The following is a 12,768-nucleotide window of genomic DNA, read 5'->3' on the forward strand; positions in this document are numbered from 1 at the left end:
TTGATACACCAGAGAATTGAGGCTGGTATAAGTAGAGATATCTGCAGGTTTGTTGCGTGTGACAGAAACGGTGCAAGTACTGTAGAACTGAATTTTCAGATAAATCATACAGTGTGGCGGTCTTCCTGAATTCTGGGGAAAGGCTGTCACGGGAGGAATGCATTCATGTTTCTCTGCGGATATGGCAATGAATATTGTTGACAAGGTGAATGAGAGATAGTACTTGTGTTTGTTGTTTTTGAAGAGGCGTTTTGGCTTCATGTTGTGTAGCTTCCAGCGTTGAAAGACTGTGTGCCAATCCAATATCCACCCCCCCCGCCCCCCCCACCCCGCAAGTCTTTTGGCCTCTTGATGCAAAGGGAGCAAAGTTGGCTCTGTGTTCACCTGCAGGTGTGTGCCCTGTGATTTCATCCTGTCTGAAAACGTCAAGGAATTTGGTTGAGACCGAAGTTTCAAAGGGAAAACAAATTAAATTGTAGAATGCATTCCTCAAAGCACCAGTAACAATCCTGGATTAAAAATGGAATGTCACTTATTCACTGACTGTACCAGTGGCCTTGACCATAGCTGTTTTCCAAATGATGGGTAAGGCCATTGTTTTACTCTTCTCACAGGGAAAAAAAATGAACAGAATCGTGGAGTGTGGTTCCCCCCCCAAAACATGGGTTTAAAAAGAAAACCTGACTCACATATAATAAAGCAGGATTTAACAATGTCAAACAATGGCCTTTAATAGGGTGGGTTCAGATTCTAAAATAAAAATACCTGGAAAAACTCAGGGGTTCTGGCAGCATCTGCGGAGAAGAACACAGTTAACGTTTCAAGTCCGTATGACTCTTCAACAGAACTAAGTAAAAACAGAAAAGAGGTGAAATGTAAGCTGGTTTTAGTCGGGCGGGGTGGTGGTGGATGGGATGGGACAGGTAGAGCTGGATAGAGGGCCAGTGATAGGTGGAGACAGCCAAAAGATGTCACAGACAAAAGGACAAAGAGGTGTTGAAGGTGGTGATATTATTTAAGGAATCTGCTAATTAAGGGTAGAAAGCAGGACAAGCAAGGTACAGATAGCCCTGCCTAAATAGCCAAGTGGTTATGGTACTGGGTTTGTAACCCCAAGATCAAGAGTTCAAATCTCACAATGGCAAACTATGAAACAATGCAACTTCATCTGAAACAGATGGAAACGGGTTTGTACTCGAAAGAGTTACAGATAGCCCTAGTGGGGGTGAGGTGGGGTGAAGGGATCGAAATATGCTAAAAGGTAGAGATAAAACAATGGATGGAAATACATTTAAAAATAATGGAAATAGGTGGGAAAAGAAAAATCTATATAAATTATTGTGGGGGAAAAAGGGGGATCGGAAAGGGGGTGGGAATGGAGGAGAGAGTTCATGATCTAAAATGAACTCAATATTCAGTCCGGAAGGCTGTAAAGTGCCTAGTCAGATGAGCTTTTATCTTAGCTTCAGATTCTGCCTGGCCATTGGCAATATCTGAGATGTATAGTAATATTTACAAACATAAGAATTCGGAGCAGGAGTGGGCCACTCGGCCCCTCCAGCCTGCTCCACCATTCAATAAGGTTATGGCTGATCTGATAGTCTTACCAAACTTGTGACTATATTGCTGCTGCTTTCACTAGCTTCTGGCAACACATTCAGTGGGAACTTTCCACCTAAGCTTTAACTAGACATCACTCTGCTCTGTTTGTTTATATTTATGTCAAAGAAGCAAATTCTGATTCTCTCCAGATGTCTCTGGTTGCTGTTCTCCACTAGTAAGTTGATTTGCAGGGAATGAATAGACCTCGACACTGAAGAAGCCCAAGAATTGCTTATTCGAAGTGAATTTATTCTGATTAAGGAGGTTCTCTCCTTAGTGGCTCCCTATCTTTACAACCACGTTTAAGTATGTTGGATAATGAGTTTGTTCCATGCTTCTGTGTGTTTTGAGGACCATTTATTCCCCATCTGAAAGGAAGTGGAGCCATTTCCACAGTGATTGGACTCACAGCTGTCACGTAGCACACAATTTATAATCTAATTGTCCTCCTGTACTTCATCTTCCAGTGCTGGAGAGTTATGTGTCACATTCAGCCTAAATCGTTTCAGTTTAAGCCATGCAGAGGATTGCAGTTGGCCTTCTGCCTCATGCTGCTCAGCTCAACAGTTTCTAATTAATTTTTTTTTTAACTGGAATTGGAGGTGTCACTTTTTAGCTCTTTCAAGGCACTTAATATTGGAAGCTGCTTGTTCATGTGCATGAGAAGATTTAAAAACACAGTCACTTTACAGGATTTGATGGCAGTGTGCAAGATGGCGCGATGTCATTTAGTGCCCATTGTTCCACCTCCTGCCCAAATAGCACTTTCTTTCTCTCTCACAATGGCACCAGATCCAAAGGTAGTGAATCCTCGCAGAGAGAGTCAGCCTAGGGTGTTCACTCACCTTGCAGGTAGTTTCAATTGGAATTGGTGAGGGGCTGACAGCAGATTACCTTACAGTCCTGGTAGCTGTAAATGAGGTATGGTATGGTGAAGGGAAGTCAAAACCCTTTTTAACTTGAAAAGGTACTGGGACCCCCACATCTTCTGCAATTTCTCATTTCTACGTGTTCAGTTTTGGTACATTTGTACTTTCAGTCCAATTCATTTTTGCCTTTTGATCTGAGCACGATCTTCCCAAACAATATTCTGACCTGTTACCATTGTGCCATTCAATCCAATGGAGGGTTGATGAAGGGGTAATAACTCTACTTGTTATTACAGTGTTGAGCTGGCATTTTGTCCAGGAATAAATTTTAAGAACAATTCACAATATGCCATTAAAATTTCTTTCTATTCACTACCAATGTAAGTAAGTGGGAAGTGTCCAATTGAGCTCATATGAGGTACTATTGAAAGTGAAAGTATTTGGAGATTAGTCATCCCCATATAGACTTGGGTGTGTAATTTGTTTGCTTATGCAGAATCTCAGGTAGCGCTAGTGATTGTCTCCACATTACCTGGTTAAAATTTGTTGTTAACTTTGTTGTTTGAGGGAGCTTGCTGTGTGAAAATTGGCTGCTGCGTTTCCCACACTGCAATAGTGACCACACTTCGAAAGTCCTTCATTGACTGTAAAGCACTTTGAGATGCCCAGAGGTTGTACAGAAACAAGTTCTTTCTTCCACATACATTCTCCTTTGTTACCTACTCAACGTGGCACTGAGTCTTCCCACAGATTTGTTGCTTTTTCGATAAACTTTGCATATGATCCCTTGCTCCTCTTTTGAAATCAAACTAACGAGCTAGTTCAAGGAAAGGATGAGTATCTTGGAAACAAGTCCAACGTAATCCTTCATATTAAACGTTTAGCTGAATATAGTGTTCTATAAGCCTCAATTATGGTGGACTCAAGTGAAGGATAGAATCTGAAGAACACATTCGTGTGATAGGGTCTTTCAATAAATTGGGGGAAAAATGCCTTAACTTATTTCAAATAAAAACAGAAAATGTCTTTTTTAGAAGAGATGCTGCCCACCAATCCCCCACCCCCTCCCCAACCACAACCACATCTTCCTCATGAACCAGAGTTGTTTTGGCACTGAGAAAGGCCATTTGGCTCATTGAGTCCATGCTGACTTTCTGTTACTGGTATGTTAATTATATTGTTAGGATAACAGCATTGAGGGCGTACCCACCACATGGACTGCGGTAGTTCAAGAAAGTAGTTCAAGAAAGCAGCTCACCACCATCTTCTCAAGGGCAATTAGCGATGGGCAATAAATGCTGGCCGAGCCAGCGACACTCACGTCCCATAAATGAATCAAAATACACAGGAGAAAGGCATTGTTTAATTAAGTACTTTGAGCACCTTTGACTTGTGTTGGTCCGAGTTAAGTGGAATGCCTGAAGTGGCGGCTGCAGCGAAGGGTGGTGCGTTCTGCAAGGCGTCGAAACAGTCACTGATTAAAGTCACCAAGAAGACGCCTAAGAAGCGGAGAAAATCTCACAAGCAGAACTATTCCATTTACGTGTACAGGGTGCTGATCCGGGTCCACCCTTCCACCAGGATCGCACCTCATTCACTACAACAAGCACCGCACCATCTCAGCCAGGGAGATCCAGAGTGCTGTCCACCTCATGCTGCCAGGGGAACTAGCCAAACACGCTGCCTCCGAAGGCACCAAAGCGGTCACCAAATATACCAACTCCGTTTAGGTAGACAATTCTAAAGATTATAAATAGGGGATATTTGGGACACTGGGTGGAGTGGGAAGAGAGATGCAAGACTGAACAACCCAGTAAATTCTCCTAATAGAGAAAAACTTTGTGTCTTGTCTTCTACTTCACCAACTAGCTTGGACCCTGTTAACACTCTGTAGGGCAGTCTAGTCAGTCCCATTCCCCCACCTCTATCCCTGTAGCCTGCAAGTTTATTTCCCTCAAGTACCCATCCAATTTCCTTTTGAAATCATTGATTATGTCCACTTCCATCACTCTCGTAGACAGAGAATTCCAATTCCCACTTGCTGTGTAAAAACAAAAAAATGTTCTTCTTCACATTTCCACTGTATCTCTTCCTAAAACCTTACATCTGTGTCCCCGAGTCCTTGTATCCTAAGCTAATGGACAGAGGTTTTATTTTGTCTACCTTATCTAAACCGGTCATGATCTCGTACACCTCTGTCAAATCTCCCCTTGACCCCTTTTGCTCCAAGGAGGACAATCCCAGCTTCTCCAACTTAACCCTGCTGCTAAATTCCCTCGTCCCTGGAACCATTCTGGTAAATCTCTTCTGCGGCCTCTCAAGTACTTTCACATCCTTCTTAAAGTGTGGTGACCAGAACTGAATGCAATACTCTAATTGTGGCCTAATCTGAGCTAAATAAATGTTCAGTATAACTTCCCAGCTTTTATACTCATTGCCTCCTATTTATGAAGCCCAAGATCCCATATATTTTTGCTAAATACTCTCAATATGTCTGTCACTTTCAAAGATCTTTGCATATGAACCCCCAGGTCCCTCTGTTGTTGCACGCTCTTTAGAACTGTGCCATTAATTATAAATTGCTTCCCTCTATCCCTTCTGCCAAAACGTATCACCTCATCCATCTCCATTAAATTTCATCTGCCACTTGTCTGCCCATTCTGCTAGTCTGTCCATTGCAGTCAATTGGTATCACCTTCGCTGTCTGCTGCACCTTCAAGTTTGGTATCGTCAGGAAATTTGGAAACATTACTCTGTGTTCCAGTATCCAAGTGAATTATACATACAGCTACAACCACCTGAGGAGGGCTGAAATAAATCCCCTGTTCTCCCACTCCAGGTTTGATTGTTATAGAGAATTTAGAGAGGATGTGCTTCGCCAATTGTGTAAGAGTCCCACTATTTACATCTTTAGGTTGTAAAGAATTATTCAGACAGATTTTCTTAGGTGAAACAAAGAACAAGATAAGTTCATTGAAACTATTTCCTGAGCTAAAAACTGCTGGGTATGTGACCATGCATATGGCTACACATGTTTGTCTGGGCCCCCACACACAGCAGTATAGATGGCAGAGTAAGAGGTTAGGCTTATAAGATTTTTACAGTTCATGAAAAATAGAACAAAGGAGTATACGGTTAGCAGTTCCGTGGCTGGCCTTGATGCAGCAGCATCATATTATGGCTATTTTGTTCAGCTGTCTTCCTGGGTGTAATTGTATGGAGCAGAGATTTACATGTGATTTTTCAAAAAGATTTCGGTTCGCAGTTGGTTTCTCTTCTCAGGATGATTACTTTGCAGATTGAACACAGCACTTTAGAGAGAGCGAGAGAGAAAGAGAGAGAGAGAGACAGAGAGGGCACACGGCTTCAATCAGCCTGTTCAGTAAAGCATTGTCTTTTCTCTCTACCTCCTGCTACGTGAGATGGTCCTTGAAGTAGCTTGCTGGGTGTGTATTTCAGCAAACTTCTATTGACTCATGTCTGCTGCAGTTATTGTTTCAGTACAGGTAATTGCATTTTGATGTCACATCTCAGGAACATTTGAAAAGTCTCGGAATGGAGTGAATTGACAGGGGATGGGGTTTTTCACACTCCCCAGAGGGTTGAGAATTGGTCTTCATCCCAATTGGTGGAATGTGAGGTTGTGTGTGTTGCAGCAGTCTGGGCAGTTTTCCCATTGTCTGTATAGGGTCCTAGTTTTTTAAAAGTCCAGCCAGGAAAAGAAAAAAATAAAAACCAGAAACTGTGGATGCTGGAAATCCAAAACAAAAACAGAATTACCTGGAAAAACTCAGCAGGTCTGGCAGCATCGGTGGAGAAGAACAAAGTTGACGTTTCGAGTCCTCATGACCCTTCAACAGAACTGAGTAAAATTAGGAGAGCGGTGAAATATAAGCTGGTTTAAGGTTGGGGGTTGGGGGGGGTGGTTGGGGGTTGAGGGGAGAGAAGTGGGGGGGGGTGGTTGTAGGGACAATCAAGCAGTGATAGGAGTAGATAATCAAAAGATGTCACAGACAAAAGAACAAAGAGGTGTTGAAGGTGGTGATATTATCTAAACGATGTGCTAATTAAGAATGGATGGCAGGACACACAAGGTACAGCTCTAGTGGGGGTGGGGTGAAATAAGACTAACAGGGCATAAAAGGTATAGATTTAAAAATAATGGAAATAGGTGGGAAAAGAAAAATCTATATAAATTATTGGAAAAAACAAAAGGGAAGGGGAAGAAACGGAAAGGGGGTGGGGATGGAGGAGGGAGTTCAAGATCTAAAGTTGTTGAATTCAATATTCAGTCTGGAAGGCTGTAAAGTGCCTAGTCGGAAGATGAGGTGCTGTTCCTCCAGTTTGTGTTGAGCTTCACTGGAACAATGCAGCAAGCCAAGGACAGACATGTGGGCAGGAGAGCAGGGTGGAGTGTTAAAATGGCAAGCGACAGGGAGGTTTGGGTCATTCTTGCAGACAGACCGCAGGTGTTCTGCAAAGCGGTCGCCCAGTTTACGTTTGGTCTCTCCAATGTAGAGGAGACCACATTGGGAGCAATGAATGCAGTACACTAAGTTGGGGGAAATGCAAGTGAAATGCTGCTTCACTTGAAAGGAGTGTTTGGGCCCTTGGATGGTGAGGAGCGAGGAAGTGAAGGGGCAGGTGTTGCATCTTTTGCGTGGGCATGGGGAGTGCCGTAGGTGGGGGTTGAGGAGTAGGGGGTGATGGAGGAGTGGACCAGGGTGTCCTGGAGGGAACGATCCCTACGGAATGCCACCAGGGGGGGTGAAGGGAAGATGTGTTTGGTGGTGGCATCATGCTGGAGTTGGCGGAAATAGCGGAGGATGATCCTTTGAATGCAGAGGCTGGTGGGGTGATAAGTGAGGACAAGGGGGACCCTATCATGTTTCTGGGAGGGAGGAGAAGGCGTGAGGGCAGATGCGCGGGAGATGGGCCGGACACGGTTGAGGGCCCTGTCAACGACTGTGGGTGGAAAACCTCGGTTAAGGAAGAAGGAGGACATGTCAGAGGAACTGTTTTTGAAAGTGGCATCGTCAGAACACATGTGACGGAGGTGAAGGAACTGAGAGAATGGGATGGAGTCTTTGCAGGAAGCGGAGTGTGAAGAGCTTAGTTGAGGTAGCTGTGGGAGTCGGTAGGCTTGTAATGGATATAGGTGGACAGTCTATCACTAGAAATTGAGACAGAGAGGTCAAGGAAGGGAAGGGAAGTGTCAGAGATGGACCATGTGAAAATGATGGAGGGGTGGAGATTGGAAGCAAAATTAATAAATTTTTCCAGGTCCCAACGAGAGCATGAAGCAACACCGAAGTAATCATCGCTGTACCGGAGAAAGAGTTGTTGGGGGGGCCGGAGTAGGACTGGAACAAGGAATGTTCCACATACCCCATAAAGAGACAGGCATAGCTGGGCCCATGCGGGTACCCATAACCGCACCTTTTATTTGGAGGAAATGAGAGGAGTTAAAGGAGAAATTGTTCAGCGTGAGAACAAGTTCAGCCAGACGGAGGAGAGTAATGGTGGATGGGGATTGTTCGGGCCTCTGTTCGAGGAAGAAGCTAAGGGCCCTCAGACCATCCTGGTGGGGGATGGAGATGTAGAGGGATTAGACCTCCATGGTGAAGAGGAAGCGGTTGGGGCCAGGGAACTGGAAATTGTTGATGTGACGTAAGGTGTCAGAGGAATCCCAGATGTAGGTGGGAAGGGACTGGACAAGGGGAGAGAGAAGGGAGTCAAGATAATGAGAAATGAGTTCCTTGGGGCAGGAGCAAGCTGACACGATCGGTCTACCGGGGCAGTTCTGTTTGTGGATTTTGGGTAGGAGGTAGAAGCGGGCCGTCCGAGGTTGGGTGACTATCAGGTTGGACGCTGTGGGAGGAAGATCTCCAGAGGAAATGAGGTCAATGACAGTCCTGGAAACAATGGCTTGATGTTCAGTGGTGGGGTCATGGTCCAGGGAGAGGTAGGAGGAAGTGTCTGCGAGTTGACGCTCAGCCTCCGCGAGGTAGAGGTCAGTGCGCCAGATAACAACAGCACCACCCTTGTCAGCGGGTTTGATGACAATGTCAGGGTTGGACCTGAGAAAATGGAGTGCAGTAAGTTCAGAGAGAGACAGATTAGAATGGGTGAGAGGAGCAGAGAAATTGAGACGACTAATGTCACGCCGACAGTTCTCAATGAAAAGATCAAGAGAAGGTAAGAATCCAGAGGGAGAGGTCTAGGTGGAGGGAAAATATTGGAGGTGGGTAAAAGGATCCGTTGAACGGGGAGAGGACTCCTGCCCAAAGAAGTGAGCACGGAGACGAAGACGGCGGAAGAAGAGTTCAGCATCGTGCCGAACCTGAAATTCATTGAGGTGAGGGCGTAAGGTTATGAAACTAAGTCCTTTGCTGAGCACTGAATGTTCAGCATCGGAGAGGGGAAGGTCAGCGGGTATAGTGAATACACAGCTGGGGCTGGGATTGGAAGATGGGGTAGGGACGGAGGGACAGGCAGGGGTGGAGGGTCCTAGATGGGTGTTGGTGTCGATGAGTTGTTGGAGCTTGCGTTCCTTAGCACTTGAGAGAAGGAGAAAAAGTGAAAAGAAAAATTAGAAATTGTATCTTTGAAAAGCACATCCTCATAAAAATCTCAAATAACCACAGCAGTTCCAGCACTGAGCTTTGGGGAATGCCACTGTCTACCAGCTACCAGTCTGAAAAATAGCCATCTACCATGATTGTTTGTTTTCTGGCCTTAAGCCAATTTTTTCTATCCAACTGATACTGACCCTCCTATTCCATGAGCCTTTATTTGGGGCAACATGGTGGTATAGTGATAATGTCACTGGACTAGTAATCCAGAGACCCAGGATAATGCTCAGGGGGCATGGGTTCAAATCCCACTATGGCAGCTGGTGGAATTTAAATTCAGTTGATAAATCTGGAATGCAAAGCTAGACTCGTTGATGGTGACCATGAAACTATCATCAATTGTCATAAAAACCCAACTGGTTCACTAATGCCCTTTAGGGAGGGAAATCTGCCACCCTTACCTGGTCTGGCCTACATGCAACTCCAGATCCACAGCAATGTGGTTGACTCTTAACTGCCCTCGGAAATTGCCGAGCGAGGCTAGTGCAAGGGCAATTAAAGATGGGCAACAAATGCTGGCGTTGCCAGCGATGCCCACATCCCATGAGAGGATAATAAAAATAATTTTGTTAATTTCAATTGTCCTACCCTATTCAATAGGAAAATGGTTCAGTGCAATAATTACAAGGCACTCAGAAGTGCTGTGCACAGTTTGCAAAGTAACCATTCTGAGAAGAGAAGAGAAACAGACCATGAAATAAGTACAAGGCAACCTATAGGCTGTTGGAAACGATAAGCAGTGCAATGATAGGAGAGAGTGAGCATGTGTGGAATGGTTTATCAACATCACTCAGTATGACATGTTGTTGAAACACTGACGTGTTTCTTTCTGGTTTTATAGATTGGCAAGCTTCTACCTTTAGTGTTTGTGACTGGAACAAATTGGAACTAACTTTGTTTTAACTCATTCATGGGATGTAGGTGTCGCCGGCTGGGCCAACATTTGTTGCCCCTGAGAAGGCGGTGGTGAGCTGCCTTCGTGAACCACTGCAGACCATGTGATGTAGGTACATGCCTAGTGCTGTTAGGGAAGGCGTTCTAGGATTTGACCCAGCAACAGTGAAGGAGCGGCTATATATTTCTAAGTCATGATGGTGAGTAGCTTGGAGGGGAATTTGCAGATAGTGGTGTTCCCATGTTCCCTTGTCCTTCTAGGTGATAGTGGTCATGGGTTTGGAAGGCGCTGTCTAAGGATGCTTGGTGAGTTCCTGCAGTGCATTTTGTACACACTGCTGCCCCTATGTGTCAGTAATGGAGGGAGTGAATATTTGTGGATTGGGTGCCAATCAAGTGGGCTGTTTTGTCCTGGATGATGCCAAGCTTCTTGAGTGTTGTGGGAGCTGCACTCATCCAGGCAAGTGGAGAGTATTCCATCACACTCATCAGACTTATGCCTTCTAGATTGTGGACACGCCTTAAGGAGTCGGAAGATGAGTTATGCGCTGCAGGACTCCTAGCCTCCGACCCGTTCTCGTAGCCACAGTATGTATGTGGCTAGTCCAGTTTAGTTCTGGTCAATGATAACCCCTCACTCTCCCCCAGCGTGTTGATAGTATGAGATTTAGAGATGGCAATGCCATTGAATGTCAAGGGGCAATGGTTAGATTCTCTCTTGTTGGGGATGGTCATTGCCTGGCACTTGTATGACACGAATATTACTTGCCACTTATCAGCCCACACCTGGATATTGTCCAGGTCTTGCTGCATTTGGACATGGACTGCTTCAGTATCTGCGGAGTTGCAAATGGTGCTGAACATTGTGCAGTCATCAGCGAACATCCCCACTTCTGACCTTATGATGTAAGGAACTACTGAGTCGTCCTTTGCTGCATGTGACCAGAGAATAGCATTAATTGAATGCATTAAATTCAATTCCCATCACCTAAAGTTCAAATTGTGCTGTTTACTTAGGAGAATATTCTTTTTAGTACACTCTGCCAAAGATCAGACTCACAGCAGAAGCTGTGGCAAGAGCCTGGTTTCACACATCATCTTTGTTCTGTTTTAAAATTACTGATTATTCACTAAAATATGTTGTCTGTGCTTTTCTTGCACTGAGTTGCTTCCAACATTCTGTTTATTTTCCCCTCTCCCCCTCTTTTCCATTCTCTTAACTTGTTCACTATTTTCTTTCTTTGTCCTTTTGTAGTTGCTTTTCATGTCCCTTTCTGTCATTTTACTTTTATGTTATCATTTCTTAACTTTCCCATTTCCCCATTCATTTTTGCTCTGAAGGTTCGAAGGCTCAGTGCCAAACCTCATTGTTGCTGGCAGTGGAGATCAGGGTGAATTGAGATTAGGAAGAACTGGACCCTGAACAGAACAGAGAATGGAGGTGACAGGTAAGTTGGACAGTACTCCGGTGCAAGAGATTTGAAGTCGGAAGATAGAATGGAGTAGAGTTTGGAATGATATGGCCATGGAGGAAGTGGTTTGGAATGTGTAATTGTGGTAATTCTGGCTTATTTGGTGCTTTCTCTGCATTAATATGTACATTTTTAAATTTCTTGTATTTTTTTGTAGGGGTGGGGGAGACAGATTTCTAACCCAATTCTCAGGAGATTTAGAAACCTAAGTTATCAAGTATACTTGTAAAACATGATTAGCAAGAGCTATTTTCATTCATTGCGAAACCCAGGTGATTGATTGTATATGACATTATCAAAGAACAAAACAGAAAGCGATGAACCAGGTAGTATAATTAGGCAATAGCAAACGTGGATCATTAAAAATCCAAAGAGCTGGGGAGGAAGTAAATAATGAGGAAGGTCGTGAGTTCCACTGTGTTGTCATTGGGAGGAAAGTGTTTCTTTAAGAGATTGAAATGAATTTTGAGTTGAGGAAGAGCAAGAGAGGTACATGAGGCAGGGCACTGACCCTGGTAACAATTGTTTAAACAGTCCAACATATGGAAAGTGAGTGTGATGAGTCAAAGATTTTTCTTGTTTTGAATCTCACAGCCATGTATTTTAAGCATCATATTTACAGGAATTTGTCAATTAGTATTCATGGTATTTTGAAAGTGTGATAGTTGTTGAAGGTAAGAGGTGATAGCTGTTTCTAGACTTGAGAAACATGAAGAAACTGTAGTCTAAACATTGATAGCAATGTAGTGTGTTCATATGACATCCCTTGGTCTTATTTTAAAATAATTTCTGTGCTGAAATAGCATGCAGGATGTTCGTACAAAAATGGTAAAAGCCTATAAAGTACTTTTTGAAGCGTAGTTACTGTTGCAAAGTAAGAAACACATTGGCCATTGTGAACACTGCAAACTCCCACAAATCCCAATACAATCATGGCCTCATAATCTGTTTTAGTGATGCTGGTTGAGGGATAAATATTGGCCAGAACGCGGGAATGACTTCTCTGCTCTTCTTCAAAGTAACGCCATGCGATCTTTTACATCCACCCGAGCAGGCAGACAGGGCCTCGGTTTAATGTTTAATCCGAAAGACGGCACCTCCGACAGTGCAGCTGTCCCTCGGTGCTGCAGTTAAACTGGAATGCCAGTTTAAGTTTAATGCTCAAGTCTGTGGAATAGGATTTCAAATGGGAACCTTGCGCTTTAGACAACACTGCTCTCACTGAGCTACTGCTAAAATCTAATTGGCTAACACGGCCATCAGTAATTTCCAATGGTTTTTTAAAAAAAAAAATCA

General features: G+C 44.0%; 1 protein-coding gene across 3 annotated transcripts in view; it reads left to right on the forward strand.

The window, feature by feature from the left end:
- The window catches only part of pcsk7 (proprotein convertase subtilisin/kexin type 7), a 237,485-nt gene that overhangs the window by 10,467 nt on the left and 214,250 nt on the right, over positions 1 to 12,768 (forward strand). Inside the window, exons 1-2 of one of the 3 annotated variants that reach the window (XM_041174193.1) lie at positions 10,120 to 10,200; positions 11,342 to 11,448. The exons of 1 other annotated variant lie outside the window; for it this stretch is intronic. The gene's annotated coding sequence lies outside the window, so the exon portion shown is untranslated. Of the gene's footprint in view, positions 1 to 10,119; positions 10,201 to 11,341; positions 11,449 to 12,768 lie in introns of those variants that run through there. One more of the 3 variants, XM_041174191.1, reaches the window with a different exon arrangement.

Source organism: Carcharodon carcharias, chromosome 25, assembly GCF_017639515.1.
Source record: "Carcharodon carcharias isolate sCarCar2 chromosome 25, sCarCar2.pri, whole genome shotgun sequence".
NCBI classification, from domain to species: domain Eukaryota; kingdom Metazoa; phylum Chordata; class Chondrichthyes; order Lamniformes; family Lamnidae; genus Carcharodon; species Carcharodon carcharias.